Genomic DNA, 21,267 nt, shown 5'->3' on the forward strand with positions numbered 1-21,267 from the left:
CTGAATGGTTTTGTGGTTTTTTCCTCCTTTCTTCAATTTAAGTCTGAATTTGGCAATACAGATTTCATGATCTGAGCTGCAGTCAGCCTCTGGTCTTGTTTTATGCTGTCTAGGAAGAGTAAGCGTTTTTTCATTTCATGGCTGCAGTCACTTTCTTCAGTGATTTTGGAACCTCCACGCCCTCCCCCGAAAAACAGTCTGACACCATTTCCACTGTTTTCCCATCTATTTTTCATGCAGTGATGGGACAGGATGCCATCTCAGGTTTCCTAATGTAGAGCTTTAAGCCTACTTCTTCACTTTCCGCTTTCACTTTCATCAAGAGACTCTTCAGTTCCTCTTTAGTTTCTGTCATAAGGGGGGTGTCATCTACATATCTGAAGTTTTTGACATTTCTCCTGGCAGTCTTGATTCCCGTTTGCATTTCTTCCAGCCACACATTTCTCTGCATAGAAGTTAAATAAGCAGGGTGACAATATATACCCTTGAGGTGCTGCTTTTCCTATTTGGAACCATTCTGTTATTCAATGTCCAGTTCTAACTGTTGCTTCCTGAACTGTATCAGGCTTCTCAAGAGGCAGATCCGGTGGTGTGGTACTACCGTCTCTTTCAGAATTTTCCACAGTTTATTTTGATCCGTACACTCAAAGGCTTTGGCATACTCAGTAAAGCAGAACTAGAGGTTTTTCTGGAACTTGCTTGCTTTTTTGTGAAGATCCAGCAGATGTTGGGAATTTGACCTTTCATTCCTCTGTATTTTCTAAAACAAGATTGAATATCTGGAAGTTCATGGTTCACAGATTGCTGAAGCCTGGCTTGGAGAATTTTGAGCATTTCTTTGTTAGCATGTGAGATGAGTAAAATTGCATGGTAGTTTGAGCATTCGTTGGCGTTGCCTTTTTCGAGACGGGAATGACAACTGACCATTTCCAACTGAGCCACAGCTGAGATTTTCAAATTTCTTGTCTTATTGAGTACATCACTTTCACAGCATCGGGTTTGAGGATTTGAAATAGCTCATCTGGAATCAAAGCCGTAATAGAGCCTGCTAATTCCCTAATGAAAACTGTATGGACTCTCATAACAAGTGAGATCAACAGCCATCTTCTTTAACAACAACAACAAAAAGTTCTCTCAACAAGAAAACTTACACAAGCCACTGGTCCCACCACATTCACTTGGAGGAGACCACCCAATTAATAGCAATGATGGCCCTCTGGTGTGCAGAAAATAGACCTCGAAGAAAGTCATCGAAACAACATGAAAAGGCAGAGACATATCCAGCAGATGAAGGAATACAATGAAAATCAACAAACCAGTGAAAGAGGAGGAGGTAGGAAGTCTACAGGAAGAACAGTTCAGCACAATATTAGTCAATGTCTTGGAAACAAATGGATCTACAGATAAATAGACTTCAGGCATGGATTGAGAAGATGAAAGGGATGTTTTAAATGGACCTGGAAGAAATCATGAGTAGTCAATCATAATGAGCGATGAAATAACTGAGGTAGAAATCACTCTGGACAACAGGAACAGTACTGTAACTGAGGCAGAAGAAAGACTAAGTGAGCTGGAAGATCGGATATGGGAAATAAATGAAGCATACCAGGAAAAAAAAAAAAGAGAGAGAGAAATGAAGACAATCACAGAGACCTATGGGACAATGTCAAATGCCCCCATATTTAAATCATAGGTTTCTCAAAGAAAGAAGACAAAAGGAAAGGGCATGAGAAAATATTTGAGGAGGAAATATTTAGAAACGTCCCTGAAATGGGAAAAAGAACAGACAACTAAAATGAAAAATCCCAGTGTGTCCCATAGGGGGAAAACCCAGACACAACATATCAAAACACACATTAATCAAAATGAAAACAAACAAACAAATAAATATACAATGAACAAATATTCAAGGTAACAAAGGAATCACAACAAATAACATAGAAGGGAATCCCCATAAGGATAACAGATGATCTTAAATTAGAAACTCTTCAGCTTAGAGGGAATGGCAGGATGCACCTAAAGTGCTGAAAGGCAAAAGTCTAACATTGTTGGATAGGGTTAGGGTTAGTGTTAGTGTTAGTGTTAGGGTTAGGGTTAGGGTTAGGGTTAGGGTTAGGGTTACTCTATCCAACAAGGATAGTATTCTCATTCAAAAGACAAAACAAGAGCTTTACAGACAAACAAAAGCAGTTAGTGTTCAGAACCACCAAACCAGCACTTCAGCAAATGCTGAAGGATCTTCTCTAGATAGGAAACAGGAAAGCTTATAAAAACAAAGCCATAAAATATATAGTAAATGGTAAGAAGATCATACTTATCAACAACTACCTTAAACAGAAATGGGCTAAATGCTCCAATGAAAAGGCAAAGACTGGGTGAATGCATACAACAATACACTGTCTGCAAGAAAACCACCTCATACCTAGGGACACATACAGCCTGAAAGTGATGGCCAGGAAAAAGGTATCGATGAAAAAAGAGAAAGGAGGTAAGAAGGGAGCTCCGTCCCAGGAAGGGAATCCCGTTCTGGGAAGGGAATCTTAAGAAGAGAGGTTTCCAAACACCAAGAAACATTCTCCCTGCCGAGTCTGTGGCGAGCTTTGGAAGCACAGAGGGCAACGTAGCAGGAAGGAAACATAAATATATAATTACAACCAACAGATTACAAGCCCAACAGTAACTCCCCAAGCAGAAAAGCAGCACAGACGCCTGCATCCGACACTAGCAAGTGGGGGCAGGGCAGGGAGGCGCAGGAGGCGCGGGCTGCAGTGCTTTTTAAGAATCAGGCAGGAACGCCCCGCACATAACCTCAACGAATGAACCTGCGCTAGCAAACCAGACTGTGGGACAGCTACCACGTGAAAAGCCCGAACATAAGACACCACCAGGACCGCACACAGAACAAAGGACGGAACAGAAATAGCCGGTTACAGACCATCCCCCGCCGGTGACAGGCAGCCAGAACCGTATGGGCTGGAAGGGGGTGATCACAGCCCGGGAGAGACTTTACCTACAAAACTGCAAGCAGGCTTCTTTGCTAAGACTTCTGGGGGTTCTGGACAGTCACCATCCACCTCACAAGGGGCACCAGTGGTACATTCAGAAAACTAGCAGCGTAGACGGGAAAGGCGATAAGTCACAGTGACCGCGCTCACCACACACCTGAGCTACTCGGACGTGGGAAGGACACAAAAGGCAGTCCCAACCGAATCTGCGCCTCTGAGGGCTTTCCTGAGCACCGAACCTGAGTGGCTTAGACCTGGGAGGTGCGTGCAGCCTAGGGCCGGCCTCAGACCCTGGAGCAACTTAGAGCCTGACAGGTGTGCATCGTGAGCAGGGGCAGGCCCAGTGGGCCTGGGACACTGAAAGCAAATGCAGGTGTTATTTGTTTGCAGCATTCCTCCCTCCCCACAGCGCAACTGAACAAGGGAGCCAAAAAATAAAAATAAAAAGTGTCCACCATGGCCCCCTCCCCCTTATTAGGACGGAAATCAGACACTGAAGATACCAGCAAACAGAAGAAATTAAATGGAGGGAACCGCCTTGGAAATAACCCCACACTGCCCACAACACCAGAGAAAGGGCCAGAAATATCTTTACTATTTTTATGACCATTTCTTTTTCTTTTTTTCTTTTTTGCTGATGTTGTTGTGTGGTAGTTTTTTCTTCTTTTCTTTTTCTTCTTCTTCTTTTTTTAACTTTTAGAAATATTTAAGTCCTCCATTTATCCTTTAATTGTTATTGTTATAACCTACTATTACTTAAAAAGAAACATATTTTTAAAAGCAAACACTGTATATAGTCTTTGTGTGGTTGTTGTTGTTGTTTTAATAGTTTTTGTGGCTTTTTTTTTTCTTCATCTTCTTCTTCTTTTCCTTAATATTGCATTTCTTAAAATCCAACCTCTATTCTGGATTTTTAATCTTTGCTTTTTGGTATTTGTTGTCAATTTTGTACATTTAAAACCCCAAACTTCACTACCCAATTTTACCTGAGAGTGAGATTACTGGCTTGACCACTCTCTCCTCCTTTGGACACTCCTTTTTCTCCACCAGGTGGCCTCTGTCTCTTCCCTCCCCCTTCTCTTCTCTACCCAATTCTGTGAATCTCCGTGTTCCAGACGGTGGAGAACACTTCAGGAACTGGTTACTGGCTGGATCTGTCTCTCTGCTTTTCATTTCCCTCTTTTATCCTCCTGGCCACCTCTGTCTACTTCCTCCCTCTCCTCTTCCCTGTATAACTCCATGAATACCTCTGAGTGGTCCACACGGTGGAGCACACATAAGGATGTGATTGCTGGCTAGCTTTCTCTCTCCTCTTTTTTTTCTCTCTCTCCTCTTTTGATCCCACCTCATCTCATTCCAGTCACCTCTAACTACCCCCTCCCTCTTCTCTCCTCCATGTAACTCAGTGAACCTCTCCAGGTGCCCCTCACTGTGGGTAAACCTTTCATCTTTAACCTAGATGTCTTATCATCGGTGCTGTATAGGTGGAGAGGTCTTGAGGCTACTGTAAAAATAAAACTGAAAACCAGAAGCAGGAGGCTTAAGTCCAAATCCTGAGAACATCAGACAAGTCCTGACTCCAGGGAACATTAATTGATAGCAGCTCATCAAATGCCTCCATACCTACACTGAAACCAAGCACCACCCAAGGGCCAACAAGTTCCAGAGTCAGACACATCATGCAAATTCTCCAGCAACACAAGAACACAGCCCTGAGCTTCAATATACAGGCAGCTCAAAGTTACTCCAAAACCATTGGCGTCTCATAACACATTACTGGTCACTCCATTGCACTCCAGAGAGAAGAAATCCAGCCTCGCCCACCAGAACTCCAACACAAGCCTCCTGAACCAAGAAATCTTGACAAGCCACTGATACAACCCCACCCACAGTGGAGAAACTCCATAATGTAGAGAACTCCACAAATTCCCAGAATATAGAAGGCCACCCCAAACGCAGCAATAGAACCAAGATGAAGAGACAGAGGGATACTCAGCAGGTAAAGAACAGGAGAAATGCCCACCAAATCAAACAAAAGAGGAAGAGATAGGGAATCTACCTGAGAAAGGATTCCAGATATTGATACTGAAAGTGATCCAAAATCTTGAAATCAAAATGGAATCACAGATAAATAGCCTGGAGACAAGGATTGAGAAGATGCAAGAAAGGTTTAACAAGGACCTAGAAGAATAAAAACGAGTCAATAGATAATGAATGACTCAATAAATGAGATCAGAAACACTCTGGAGGCAACAAATAGTAGAATAACAGAGGCAGAAGATAGGATTAGTGAAATAGAATGGTAGAAATAAATGAATCAGAGAGGAAACAAGAAAAATGAGTTAAAAGAAATGAGGACAATCTCAGAGACCTCCAGGACAATATGAAAGGCTCCAACATTCGAATTATAGGAGCCCCAGAAGAAGAAGACCAAAAGAAAGACCATGAGAAAATCCTCCAGGAGACAATAGTTGAAAACCTCCCTACAGTGGGCATGGAAAGAATCACCCAGTCCCAAGAAAACCAGAGAGTCCCAAACAGGATAAACCCAAGGCAAAACACCCCAAGACACATATTAATCAAATTAACAAAGAGCAAACACGAGAACAAATATGAAAAGCAGCATGGGAAAAACAAGAAATAACACATGAGGGGATTCCCATAACGGTAACAGCTGATCTTTCCAAAGAAACTCTTCAGGCCAGGAAGGAATGGCAAGACATACTTAAAGTGAAGAAAGAGAATAACCTACAGCCCAGATTACTGTACCCAGCAAGGATCTCATTCAAACACGAAGGAGAAATCAAAAGCTTTACAGACAAGCAAAAGCTGAGAGAACTCAGCACCAGGAAACCAGCTCTCCAACAAATGCTAAAGGATATTCTGCACACAGGAAACACAAAAAGGGTGTTTAACCCCAAACCCAAAACAATAAAGGAAATGGCAACGGGATCATAATTATCAGTAATTACCTTAAACGTGCTTAGTCACAGCTCCAGAAAGCTATTCTCTTTTCCTTCTAAGGACAGGCTTACCTCTGTGGGGCTTGGTATTTAAGTATTCCCTTTGGTTAGATTCCTTGCCTTCAACCCCAGCTCAGCGCTGACAACCTTCAGGTCTCAAATAGCATACTATGCAACTGGTGCATTTTACATTCTTACCAAAGAAAGTAAGTGTCAGTTGTATCTCCACAGTATTAATTTAGCCACAAGGAATCTTCGGCAAAACTAAACAAAACGTTAGAGAGATGACAGCACTTCTACGAAATATGTTGTCAGCTTTACAAACGACCTATAAACTACAAAGTCATCACGAAATAGACATCTACTTAATACACATTTCATTATTAGATTCTTTCTTTGTATATAACCATTTTATACTTTCAGATTTGCAACTGATACTTTTCCAAATAAAACTGGTGCTTTTTTTTGCTTGTTTTTAAGCCAAGATTTAACTGATGTCTTTAAGATGTTCATTTCAACATTGACATCATTCAAAACTCCAAATACATAAAAGATGATGACAAAAACATCATAAATACAAAAAATAAAAATGTAGTTATATTATTATAGCCTCTGATAAATGATAGTAAAACTGGAACAGAAGCATTTTAAAAACACTTAGTGATGTTTCAACATTTTTCTAATCTTTTTTGATTTCATATTTCTCATGTGCTTTAGAATGCATTACAACATCAGTAGAGTATTGGGCTTCCGTGGTGGCTCAGAGGGTAAAAAGTCTGCTTGAAATGGAGCCCTGGGTTCTAATCCTGGGTTAGGAAGATCCCCTGAAGAAGGAAATGGCAACCCATTCCAGTATTCCTGCCTGAGAATCCTATAGATGGAGGAGCCTGTAAGGCTACAGTCCATGGGGTTGCAAAGGGTCGGTCGGGCACGACTGAACGGCTCCACTTTCACGTTCGTCCAGTATTGTCATATGTTTAAAAATCTATAAAAATATGGTAAATAATACTGGTACAAATTTCATCATTAAACATACATATTCAGCTGTTTTAATGCATGATGAGAGAACTCTGAAACAACTTGCGTTTTCATTGTTATTGGTGAAAATGCCTGACCTGCCTCTTGAGAAATCTATGTGCAGGTCAGGAAGCAACATTTAGAACTGGACATGGAAAAACAGACTGGTTCCAAATAGGAAAAGGAGTACATCAGCTGTAAAATGTCACCCTGCTTATTTAACTTGTATGCAGAGTACATCATGAGAAATGCTAGACTGGACGAAACACAAGCTGGAATCAAGATTGCCGGGAGAAATTTCAAGAACCTCCGATATGCAGATGACAACACCCTTATGGCAGAAAGTGAAGAGGAACTAAAAAGCCTCTTGATGCAAGTGAAAGAGGAGAGTGAAGAAGTTGGCTTAAAGCTCACCTTTCAGAAAATGAAGATCATGGCTTCCGGTCCCATCACTTCATGGGAAATAGATGGGGAAACAGTGGAAACAGTGCCAGACTTTATTTTTTGGGCTCCAAAATCCCTGCAGATGGTGACTGCAGCCATGAAATTAAAAGACACTTACTCCTTGAAAGAAAAGTTATGACTAACCTAGATAGCACGTTCAAAAGGAGAAACATTACTTTGCCGACGAAGGTCCGTCTAGTCCAGGCTATGGTGTTTCCTGCAGTCATGTATGGATGTGAGTTGTACTGTGAAGAAAGCTGAGCACCGAAGAATTGATGCTTTTGAACTATGGTGCTGGAGAAGACTCTTGAGAATGCCTTGGACTGCGAGGAGATCCAACCAGTCCATTCTGAAGGAGATCAGCCCTGGGACTTCTTTGGAAGGAATGATGCTAAAGCGGAAACTCCAGTAGTTTGGCCACCTCATGTGAAGAGTTGACTCATTGGAAAAGAACTCTGATGCTGGGAGTGATTGGGGGCAGGAGGAGAAGGATACGACAGAGGATGAGATGGCTGGATGGCATCACCGACTCGATGGACGTGAGTCTGAGTGAACTTTGGGAGTTGGTGACAGGCAGGGAGGCCTGGCGTGCTGCATTTCATGGGGTCACAAAGAGTCAGACACAACTGAGTGACTGAACGGAACTGAACTGAACAGAACTGAAGCTAGGGACTGTTGGTGGCAGAGGTAGGGGCCCTAGTCTGTGTATCCAATGTTCGAGTATTGGAATACAGTTAAAGTGACTGTAAACATAGGGAATTTAGAAAGATGGTAACGATAACCCTGTATGCGAGACAGCAAAAGAGACACAGATGAATAGAACAGTCTTTTGGACTCTGTGGGAAAGGGAGAGGGTGGGATGATTTGCGAGAATGGCATTGAAACATGTATAATGTCATATAAGAAAAGAATCGCCAGTCTAGCTTCAATGTAGGAGAGGATGCTTGGGACTGTTGCACGGGGTTGACCCAGAGGGATGGTAAGGGGAGGGCGGAGGGAGGGGGTTTAGGATTGGGAACACGTCTACACCCGTGGAGGGTTCATGTTGGTGTCTGACAAAACCAATGCACTATTGTAAAGTACAATATAAATAAATAAAGTGACTGTTACCAAAGAAACAGAAAAGAGTTTCTCTTCAGAAATAAAATGTTCAGAATTGATTTTCATACTGAGGGAAGACCTTTTCACCTACTAAGTATTAGTGAACATTCTAGCTAGATATAGTTTTGCTTGAACTTTATGCTAGGCAGCCTATTTTTGACCTGGGAAACACATATTGTACATCTGCTTTAACCACGGAGGATAGTCACTGGGTATTCACTTGAATGGGAAAGTAAAAATCTGTTGCAGTTGTCTTTCATCAGTGTACCCTCTGGGGAAGTCAGGATATGAAAATGAGATTGTGCATTTCTGTGCTTTGGAGTTATGTGTTCCTAGTTAGTGAAGATAATTAAGAAGTGTAATGATTCCAGATTCTCGCCTAGGAAAACACTAACATCACTCTTGTCAGACCTGTATTTTGTGGTTAACAGGATCCTTTTCCCACGAGATATGTTTCATTCATGTACGTTCAACTTTAAAGAATTTTCTCTGTGTCCTGGCTCTGCCCCTACAGCTTCAGAACACTCCTCTTTAAACTGTACGGAAGACCATTTCCCAGGCTATGGTCCTTGAGTTTATTTTTATTTTTCTCCTAATTTTAGTATATATAATTTATTGGGTATTTTTATCATTATGGCATAATTTTCTTCAAACTTCGTACTGAAAGTTGCCTCCTATTTAATCATGACATATGATCAGTGAGTCCACATACTAAGGAACGACAATTGGCACTTTTTAGCAGAAACCAGGGCTTCCCTGGGAGGTAACCTGCCTAAGAATCTGATGCAATGCAGGAGACCCCAGTTTGATTTCTGGTTTGGGAGGATGCTCTGGAGAAGCAACAGGCCACTCCCTCCAGGGTTCTTTAGGCTTCCCTGGTGGTTTAGATAGCAAACAATCCATCTGCTATGAGAGAGCCACTGGAAGAGTGGCCTATCAACCCAGTCCAGTATTCTTGCCTGAAGAACCCCCATGGACAGAGGAGCTTGATGGGCTATAATCCAGACACTCACAAAGAACCAGACACGACTGTGAGAATGAGCAGACCAGAAACCAAAATATATTTTTAAGAAATCCTTGAAAACCTTGAAATTTGGAAGTGTTCCTTAGAAAGAGCATGTTAACCTTGAAAAAAAAAAAAACCACCATAAAGCAATGAACTTTACTCCTCTCTTTTCCCTATAAGATCAGAAGAGAAATGGAGTGCCATTTCCCTTTTTAGAAGCTAGTTGTTCTTGTAGAAACTATGAAATGATTAAATAAATTATTGAAACCTACTGAAATGCTGCTTTCAAAATAAATAAATAAATAAATAAATAAATAAATAAATAAATAAAACCTAATTCAAGATGGATACCAAAGCAAGAACATAATCGAAATCACTTGCTGTTGTGAGACATTGCTTCAAAAGAGAACCAAATTAATGTATATAATGGCTGGCTAAATTCTCTGGCAATACGTTATAACAATTTACAGTCAACATCGAAAGGGATTTTTACACACAATAAAATAAAAATGCCTTTGACTGATGCATACTTTTAATAATCAAAAGCACTGACTACTTTTCAGACATTCCAGGCCAAGGACATTTAAACAAACTATCTACTTTATCTGCCAAAACAACATGGTGGTGGTGGTCATGATTAGCTGCTAAGTCATTTCCGTCTCTTCATCTCCATGGACCATAGACCACCAGGCTCCTCTGCCCGTGGGATTTCCCAGGCAAGAATACTGAGTCTGGTTTTCATTCTCTCTTCCGGAAGATCTATCTTCCCAACTCAGGGATTTCTCAACCCTGGGTCATCTACATTGGGAAGTGGCCTCTTACCGATGAGCCACCAGGAGAATACCCCAAAGAAAAACAATATCTACTTAAGTCCTTCTTGGCTTTCATATGTACGGTATCAACCTTCCAGCCTATATAGTCTGTGTTGAACTACCCTAGTGATCCATCGATTAATAGTCAGCCTCCCAGTGATTCTTGTCTGGGAAGATCCCACATGCTGAAGTGGAACTAAGCTCATGGGCCACAACTCAGGAGCTCATGTGCCGAAACTAGAGCCAGTGTTCTCCAACAAAAGAAACATCACAATGGGAAGGTGATGCAGCATAGTGAAGTGCACCATACCACTTGCCTCAGCTAGAGAAAGCCCTTGAACATCCATGACTACCTGGCCCCGCCAAAATAAATGCAGTTTTAAAAATAACAAATATTCATGTCAATGTATGGGAAAACCAATAAAGTATTGTAAAGTAAAGTAAAAATTAAAGAAAAAATTAATAAAATGGAAAAATAAATACATAAATAAGATCTTAAGGGAAAAAAACAAACAAACAAAAACAAAACAAAAACAAAAACAAAAAAAAACCCAAAAAACAGTGAGTTTAGCAGAGAAGTTAGTTACATATATTTAGCAACAAGCAAATATAATTTGCATGTTGAAAGTGCAAAAATACTTATTTTTCAAAACGTGATAGAATGATACTGATTAGAAGAAATCTATCACAGAATAAAAATATTCTAGGCAATAGTTCAGCAGGATGAGAGGTAAGGGTATCCCAGCCATCAGAGTTCACATTTGTGGTGTGAATGCCAAAAAGCCTATGAAACATCATGTTGGTCAAATAATTCGAGTATCCATGTATCCACTTAAGCTCTTAGCTATCTCTCCTGCACCTTTATATTTCATTCTGAGGCCATTTGGATTTTCTGAAAGAATGTGTAGATTTGTTTTGTTTTAGTTTCTGAGGAGACTTCTCATTCTGCCCACATGCTAGGAAACTTTTACTATATTTTCCATTAATATAATTCAAGTTTCATCTACTCTAACCTTTCATACCATTAATCCCATATTGATTTCTTTTAGCAGGCTCTAGTGATGTTCTTCAAGCTCTTTTAGCCATTCTTTCACTTGGGTATAATGCTCACTGATTTGAATAGCAAATTAACACTTTTCTAATGTGCTTTTAGAGTGTGGTGAGCTGCTCTGTTTCAGGCTTTTGGTTGGAAAACCCTGCCTTATTGTCAGGGCTGCAGTATCTTCTGATACCAAAGGAAAGACTACAAATATTCCAAACAAATTTGATTATGGTAATTAACATTTTCTAAAGAATTAAAGAGTTCCTCATCAAAATATTTATTCCCATGGAAAAAATACCCCCAGCTCCTTAAGTACATCATGATTTTATTAAGGGAATCTGTGAGAACTGCCATGTCTCTGTGCATCGTGACTTCATCAACACACCTCTCTGAGGTGAAAAAACAAGTTAGAATTCACATACTTCAGGAAAGCCATATTTAAATATGGAAAAACCTTGTTTCAATAAGAGTAAAAATGGCTGCATGAGAAGTGGATTGATATTGTTTCTCTATTTTTCTCTGAGCATCTTCCTGTAAGTTGTGTCTTCACTTCTTACTGAAATGGTTGATTCTGCTGTTGTTCAGTTGCTCAGGCATAGTAACTCTCTGCAACATAATAAGGCATGTTATGCTCCTTATTATGCAGCACACCACGCCTCACTGTCCATCACTAACTCCCAGAGTTTGCTCAAAGTCATGTGCCTCAAATTAGTTGTACCATCCAACCATCTCATCGTCTGCTAGGCCCTTCTCCTTCTGCACTCAAGCTTTCCCAGCATCAGGGTCTTTTCCTATAGTTAGCTCTTTGCATCGGGTGGCAAAAGTACCAGAGTTTCAGCTTCAGCAAAAGTACTTCCAATGAATATTCAGGGCTGATTTCCATCAGGATTGACTGCTTTGATCTCCTTGCAGTCCAAGGGACTCGCAAGAGTCTTCTCCAACACCACAGTTCAAAATCATCAATGATTCCATGCGCAACTCTCTGTATAGTCCAACTCTCCCATCCATACATGAGTAATGGAAACTCCATAGGTATGACCTGATAGACCATTAATTGCAAAGTAATGCCTCTGCTTTTGCATATGCTCTTTAGGTGGTTGCAGCTTTTCTTCATAGGATCTAGCACCTTTTAATTCCGCGGCTGCCCTCACCATCTGCAGTGATTTTGGAGCCCGAGAAAATAAAGTCTATCACTGTTTCCATTTTTCCCCGTGATTTCCCTATTTGATGTGAAGTCACGGGGCCAGATGCCATGATCTTCATGGTTTCAACATTGAGTTTTAAGCAAGGTTCTTCACTCTCTTCTTTCTTTCCATCAATACGCTCTTTATTTATTCTCCACTTTCTGTCATATATGTGGTGTCAACTGCAAATCTGTGGTTATTGATAGTTCTCCAAGCAATCTTGATTCTAGTTGGGCTTCATCCAGCCTGGCATTTCACAGGACGTGCTGAATATAAGTTAAATAAGCCACATGACAATATACAGCCTTGATGTGCTCCTTTCCCAACTTGAAGCTAGCGCATTGTTCTATGTCCAAGTGTTGCTTCTTGACATGCCTACAGATTTCTCAGCAGGCAGCTAAAGAGGTCTGGTATTTGCATCTTTCCAGGAATTTCCCATAGCTTGTTGTCATCCACACAGTCGAAACCTTTGGCATAGTCCAAATCAGATGTCGATGTTTTTCTTGAACTCCTTTGCTTTTGCTCTGATCCAATGGATGCTGGCAATTTGATCTCTGGTTTCTCTGACTTTTCTAAATCCAGCTTTAACATCTGGAAGTTCTCGGTTCATGTACTGCTGAAGCCTAGCTTGAAGAACTTTGAACACGACTGTGCTTACATGTGAGATGTGTGTAATTGTGTGTTAGTTTAAACAATCTTTGGCCTAGCTTTTCTTGAGGATTGGAGTTTAAACTAACCTTTCCAAGTTCTGCGGCCAGTGCCGAGCTTTTCAAATTTGCTGGCATATTGCGTGCAGGATTGTAATGTCATAATCTGGTAGGACTTGAAATTCCACAACTGGAAACACATTACCTCTAGTAACTTTGTTCATAGTTATGTACTAAGGGCTGCTTGACTTCACATTCCAGGATGTATGGTTCTGGGTGAGTAAAGACACCTTCACGGTTATGTGGGTCATTAAGACCTTCTTCTTCTTCCCTTTTTTTTTTTTTCTAAGTTCAGATCTTCTGTGTATTCTTGCCACCACTTCTTAATATATCTGCTTCTGTTAGGTCCATATATTTTGTCTCCTTTATTGTGCCCATCTTTGCATGAAATGTTCCCTTGGTATCTGTATCATTCTTGAGGTAATCTTTGGTCTTTGCCATCCTATTGTGTTTCTCTGTTTCTTTGCATTGATCCCTGAGGAAGGCTTTTCTTATCTCTCCTTGCTATTCTTAAGAAAACTGCATTCAAATGGATTATCTTTCTTTTTCTCCTATGCCTTTAGCTTCTCTTCTTTTCTAAGTTATTTGTAAGGCCTCCTCAGACAAACCTTTTGCCTTTTTGCATTTCTTTTTCTTGGGTAGGTTTTGTTCATTGTCTCATGCAGAATGTCATGACCCTTGGTCCATAGTTCTCCAAGCAGTCTGTCTATAAGATCTAATCCCTCAAATCTATTTGTCACATCCACTGCATAATCATAAGAGATTGATTTTGGCCAACCCAAATGGTCTAGCGGTTTTCCATACTTTCTTCAACTTAAGTCTGAAGTTTTCTTTAAGGCATTCCTGATCTGAGCCATGTCACTGCTCAGTCTTGGGTTTTTTTTTTCTGACTGCATAGAGCTTCTCCATCTTCGGCTACAAAGAACAGAATCAATCTGATTTAAGCATTGACCATCTCAAGAGTCATCTCTTGTGTTGTTGGAAGAGGGTGTTTTCTGTGAATGGTGAGTTCTCTTAGGGAATTCTGTTAGCCTTTGCCATACTTCATATGTACTCCAAGGTCCAACTTGCCTGTTATTCCAGGTATCTCTTGACTTCCTACTTTCTCTAGGAGGCAATGAACGTGGGCAGTATAAGCCCTCATTCCTCTGCCTTTTCTAAATCCATCGCATATATTTGGAAGTTCTTGGTTCAAATACTTTGAAGCCTAGCACAAAGGATTTTGAGCCTTATCTTGCTTAGTATGTGAAATGAGCACAAGAGTGCAGTACTTTGACAAATTTTCAGCATTACCCTTTGATGTGGGGATCAGTACGTTGTCATGTGTACACTAGAGCTTGCTCAGTAGTGGCATAATGTGTATTCCATAGTGCAAACTCAGAAGTTGGAACATGTATGGCATATAATGTTGACTCAGTAGAGGTAGGATGATACTTTCAGAGTGCAAGCTCAGTAGTTGTGCTAAGCCTTCTGTAGAACACTGATTCAGCAAAGGTAAGATGTGTGTTCTAGAATACAGGGTCAATAGTGTTGTCACATTTCCTCCAGAGTTTAGCCACTGCAGAAGTGGCATGTGTGCTTAGAATGGGGTCTTAATAGTGGTGAGATGCATGCTCTACATCTCAGTCTCAGTAGAAGAGAGGTATGTTCTCTAGAGTGCAAGCTAGTAGTTACAAGACACTTGGTGTGCTGACCTGTAGTAGACAAAGAAGCAGTGGAAGTTGTCACAGCACTGAAACACTGACTGGTGAAAAACTCCTCGGTGTGTTTGACCCACAGTAGATAAAGAAGCATTCCAAGAATGTTTTACCTATGAGTTACAGGATGGTGGTAATTATTGAGTGCGTTCCACCTAATGTAGATGGAGATGCGCTTAAGCCATGTCATAAAACTCAACCAGTGATAGTTACAATCTCTTAGTCTTGCCTGAGCTATTTGGATGCAGAAACACTTAAAAAATTCATAGCACTGAAGCACTGGAATTCGACAAATTATTGGCTGTGTCTTCCAAGAATGGATGATGAAGCACTTGAACTGTATCACGTAGCTGAAAGACTGGATGTTGACGAATACTGGGTGTATTTCACCTGGGGTAAGAAGGGGACTCATTTAACCATATGACAGCCCTAAAACACAGGATGGAGAAAAATGTATGCGTGTTTATGAACTGGTACGTACAGAAACAATTGAGACATATCACAGAACTCAACAGTTGATGGTGAACAACTTCTAGGTGTATTTGAACCAGAGTATATGAAACAAGACTTGAAGAATGTAACAGAACTGAAACAACTGATGGTGATAAACTATTGCATGCGTTCAGCATGGCGTAGAAGAAGAAGGACTTGAAACATGGCACAGCACTGAAACACCAATGGTCATAAGCTACTGGGTATGTTTCAGCTCAAGTGGATTAGAGAACCATTTGAAGCATGTTGCACAACTGAAACATTGCATGCTTATGAACGACTGCATGTACTTGATATGGAGTGAATGAAGAAAGCACTTGAAGCATGTGACATCACTGAAGCACTGGTTGAGAATATGGACTATGTTTGAGCCGGAATGGACACAGAGGCTTCAGAATCATTTCATAGTACTGAACACTAGCACTAGATGGGGAAAAAACCACTGAGTTCGTTTGACACAGGAATGGATGAAGAAGCAGTTGACATTATGTCACAGCAGTGAAACAAGATGGTTATAAATGGTGAGTGTATTGACGTTAGTGGGACCAAGAACATATTTAATCTTATCAAAGTCCTGAAACACTGGAGCATGGCGAACTGCTGGCTGTGTATGCCTCAGTGTGCACAGACAACATTTCAAATCATGTCACAGCACTGAAACGCTTGTATGGAGACGACAGACTGACTGTCTAGATCTGGGGTGGATGAGGAAGCTCTTTAAGCATGTCACTTCATGTATACACTAGATGGTGACAAACTATGGAGTTGGTGTATGGGTGAGCATGAAGAAGCCATTGGGTCGTGCTGCAAAGTAAAACACTGGCCGTTTATAACTACTAGAAATTTTACACCAGGATTAATGTAGAAGCATTTGAAGACTGTCAGTGTACTGAAGCAATGGATGGTGATAAAGGACTATGTTAACCTGGAGTGGGTGAGGAAGTACTCGAATCCAGGGGCAGCCATGGAACACTGTGTATTGATAAACTCCGGGATGTTTTATTTAGTCACTTGGTTAAGGAAGAATTGAAATTGGTCATATGTCACAGCACTGGACACTGGTTGGTACCACTTATTGACTATGACTGAGCAGAGTGGGAAGAGAGCCTTTGAATTGTGCCACACCCACTGCACTAAAGAAATAGAGGAAACAATAGAGTGGGAAAGACTAGGGATCTCCTCAAAAACTTAGAGATACCAAGCAAACATTTCTTGCAAAGATAGGCTGAATAAAGGACAGAAGTCGTATGGGCCTAACAGAAGCAGAAGATATTAAGAAGAGGTAGCAAAAATACACAGAAGAACTGTACATAAAAGATAGTCATGACGCAGATAATCACGATGATGTGATCATTCACCTAGAACCAGACATCCAGGAATGTAAACTCAAGTGGGTCTTAGGAAGCATCACTACAAAGAAAGCTAGTGGAGGGGATAGAATTCCAGTTGAGCGAGTTCAAATCCCAAAGGACCATGATATGAAAGGGTTGCACTTAACATGGCACCAAATGTGGAAAATTCAGCACTGGCCACAGGACTGGAAAGGGGCAGTTTTCACTCCCATCCCAAAGAAAGGCAATGCCAAAGAATTCTCCAACTACTACACAGTTGCACTCATCTCATATGCTACTAAATTAATGGGCAAAATTATCCAAGCCATGCTTCAGCAATACAGCAACCAGGAACTTCCAGCTATTCGAGTTGGTTTTCCAAAAGGCAGAGCAACCAAGATCAAATTGCCAACATCTGCTGCATCATTGAAAAACCAGGAGAGTTCCAAAAGAAGATCTACTTCTGTTTTATTGAGACTTTGACTATGTGGATCACAGTAAACTTTGGGAAATTCTGAAAGAGATGGGAATACCAGACAACCTGACTTGCCTCTTGATAAACTTGTATGCAGGTCAGGAAGCAACAATTAGAACTGGAAATAGAACAACAGACTGGCTCCAAAAAGGAAAAGGAGTACCCTGAGGCTGTATAATTACCACCTTGCTTATTTAACTTCTACACAGACTACATAATGAGAAACACTGGGCTGGAGGAATCTCAAGGTGGAAACAAGATTGACAGAGAAATATCAATCATCTGAAATATGCAGATGACACCAGCCTTATGGCAGAAAGTGAAGAACTAAAGAGCCTCTTGATAAAAGTGACACGAGAGAGTGAATAAGTTGGCTTAATGCTCAACATTCAAAAAACAAAGATCATGGCATCGGATGCCGCCACGTCATGGCAAATAGGTGGGGAAACAGTGGAAACAGAAGATGACTTTATACTTCTGGGCTCCAAAATCGCTGCAGATGGTGACTGCAGCCATGAAATTAAAAGACGCTTCGTCCTTAGAAGGAAACTTATGACCAACCTAGATGATTAATTATCATTATTGATTATTGCTGATAATTGATCATTATTGATTATTATATTCATATTGAAAAACAGAGGCTTTACTTTGTCAAGAAAGGTCCATCTAGTCAATGCGACGGTTTTTCCAGAAGTCATGTGTGGATGTAAGTTTTGGAATATAAAGAAGGCTGAGCACTGAAGAATTGATGCTTTTGAACTGGGTGTTTAAGAAGACTCTTGAGAGTCCCTTGGACTGCTAGGAGATCCAACCAGTCCATCCTAAAGGAAATCAGTCCTTAGTGTTCATTGGCAGGACTGATGTTGAAGCTGAAACTCCAATAATTTGGCCCCGTGATGTGAAGTGCTGGCTCATTTGAAAGCATCTTGTTGCTGGAAATGATTGAGGGCAGGAAGAGAAGGGGACGTCAGAAGTTGAGATGGATGGATGGTATCACCGACTCAATGGACATGGGTTTGGGTTACCCATGGGAGTTGATGATGAACAGGGAGGCCTGGCTTGCAGCGGTTCATGGGATAACAAAGAGCTGGACATGAATGAGTGACTGAATTGAACTGATCACCCCTTAAAGAGTGATTTTTTTTCTTTCTTTTCCTTTTTCTTTTACATAATCTTGGGCACATTTGACTGAAGCATGCCATGCAATGAAACGTTAAATGGTCAGTAACTACCAGCTGGGCTTGACATTGGATGGATGGAGAAGCACTGCAGGCATGTCACTGAACTTCAACACTGTATGATGATAGCCTAGTGAATGCTTTTAAACGGGGAGAATGAACACACCATTGAAGTGGATCTTGGCATTGGAACTGGAGGTGGTGAATGTTATGGATGTGTTTGACTTGTGATAATGAGGAAGAATTGAGGAATGTCACACACAGTAAAACATTGGATGGTGTTAATGTTTGAGTGTGTTTGGCCTGGTGAGGATGGAAACGTCCTGGAATCTGCCATAAAATGGAAATACTCAATGGTCATAAGCTACTGCATGTGGCTTCACCTAGAGAGGATGAAGAAGCACATGAAGCATGCTACAGGACTGAAACAATGGATGGTGATAATCCACTGGGTATGTTTTGTCTGGGGTTGTGAAGAAGCACTTGAGGCAAGTCCTCGAACTGAGGCATGGGATGCTGATAAACTGTTGGCTACTTCTGAACAGTGGTGTGTGGCAAAATTCTTGAAATATGTTACAGTACGGAAACATGGATGTTGCTAAACTACTGGTGTGTTTGATCCAGGATAGGCAAGAAGCACTTGATGCATGTCAAAAACCTGAAACAGGTGATAAACAACAGAGTGTGTATGACCCAGAGTGCATGGGGAAGTATCTGAACCTTTTCACCAACATGAAACACTGGATGGTGACAAACTGTTGAGTGTGCTTGATTCAGGGTGGACAGGAAGCACATGATCCATTTCACAGAACTCAAACGTGGACGGGGCAAGAGACTTGGAATGTTTGACCCAGGGAGAAAAAGAAGCTCTGGAAGCATGCTGTAACCCTGAAACACTGGATAGTGAGAAACCACTTGGTGTGATGACCTGAGGGAATGAAGAAACCCAGAAGCATGTTGCAGAACTGAAACATTGGATAACGACACACTACTGGGTGTCTTTGACCCAGTGTACACAAAGGAGCACTTGAAGCATGTCACAGAACTTGAGCACTGGATGGTGAAAAACTCCTGGGAGTGCTTGACTGGGTGGATGAAGACGCTCCTCAAGCATGTCTCTGCACTAAGACACTGGATGATGAGTGTGTTTTAGCGTCAGAAAATGAAGCACTTGACCTGTGTAACAGCACTAAAATAGAGTATGGCACTGATACCACTGGGTGATTAGTCCCAGGTGACAGGGAAACACCGGAAAGTGTCGCATGTTAATGCACTGAATACTCTACGGGGATAAAGTACTGAATGTGTTTGATCAGGGGTTGAGAAGAAGCAGGTAAAGCAGGTCCCTGGGGTGACACAAGGGATTCTGATACACTACTGGGAGTGTAGGAATTCAAGTGGAATAAGAAGCACTGGAAGCATGTCACATCCATGAAACAATAAATGTTGCTAAACTACTGAGTGGGAATGAGAGCCTGGGAAAGACTAGAGATCTCTTCAGGAAAATAAGAGGTATCAAGGGGGTATTTCATGCACATATGTGTATAATAAAGGGCCGAAAATGTGTGAACCTAAAAGAAGTGGACGATATTAAGGAGTGCTGGCATGATTACATAGAAGAACTATCCGAAAAGTTCCCGATGACCTAGATAACCATGATGGGGTGATCACTCGCCTACAGCTAGACATCTTGGAGTGTGAAATCCAGTGGCTCTTAGAAAGCATCACTACCAACAAAGATAGTGGAGGTGATGGAACACCAGCTGAGCTATTTCAAATTTTAAAAGATGATATTGTTGAAGTGCTGCACTCAGTATGCCAGAAAACTTGGGAAACTCAGCAGTGGCTGCAGGACTGGAAAAGGTCAGTTTTTCGTTTGAAATCCAAGGAAGGGCAACACCACATGATGTTCCAAATATCACACAATGGCCATTATTTTACGCACTAACTCCTTTGAAGACAATTTATGAACAACTGAGATAGCTGGATGACGTCACTGACTCGATGGACGTGAGTCTGAGTGAACTAAGAGAGTTGGTGATGGACAGGGAGGCTTGGCTTGTGGCGATTCATGAGGTCGCAAAGAGTCGGACACGGCTGAACTGAATTGAACTGAGACAGCATATTAAAAAGCAGAGATGTTAATGTGCCAACAAAGCTCCACCTAGTTAAGATTATGATTTTTCCAGTAGGCGTGTATGGATGTACCAGTGGAACTGTAAAGAAAGCTGAGCACCAAAGAAGTGATGCTTTTGAACTGTGTTGTTGGAGGAGATTCTTGAGAGTCCCTTGAACTGCAAGGAGATCCAACCAGTCCATCCTAAAGGAGATCAATCACGAGTATTCATTAAAAGGACTGAGGTTAAAGCTGAAACTCCAATACTTTGGCCAACTGATGTGAAGAGCTCACTCATTTGAAAAGACCCTGATGTTTGGCCAGATTGAAAGCAGGAGGAGAAGGAGACGACAGAGGATGAGACAGTTAGATGGTATCACCAACTAAAAGGACATGAATTTCAGTCAACTGCGGGAGTTGGTGATGGACAGGAAGGCCTGATTTGCTGTAGTCCATGGGCTCACAAACAGTCATACACAACTGAGCAGCTGAAGTGAATCGAACAAAGACATGCTCACAATTCTCCTGGCAAGACTTTAACAGCACATTCACCTAGAAGTTGCAAATGTTCAAACTGGATTTAGAAAAGACAGAAACGAGAGGTCAAATTGGCAACATCCATTGGATCATGGAAAAAGCAAGAATATTATTTAAAAAAAAACAAACAAACTATGTCTGCTTTACTGAGTATGATAAA

This window comes from Ovis canadensis, chromosome Y, assembly GCF_042477335.2.
Source record: "Ovis canadensis isolate MfBH-ARS-UI-01 breed Bighorn chromosome Y, ARS-UI_OviCan_v2, whole genome shotgun sequence".
In the NCBI taxonomy this organism is placed as follows: Eukaryota; Metazoa; Chordata; class Mammalia; order Artiodactyla; family Bovidae; genus Ovis; species Ovis canadensis.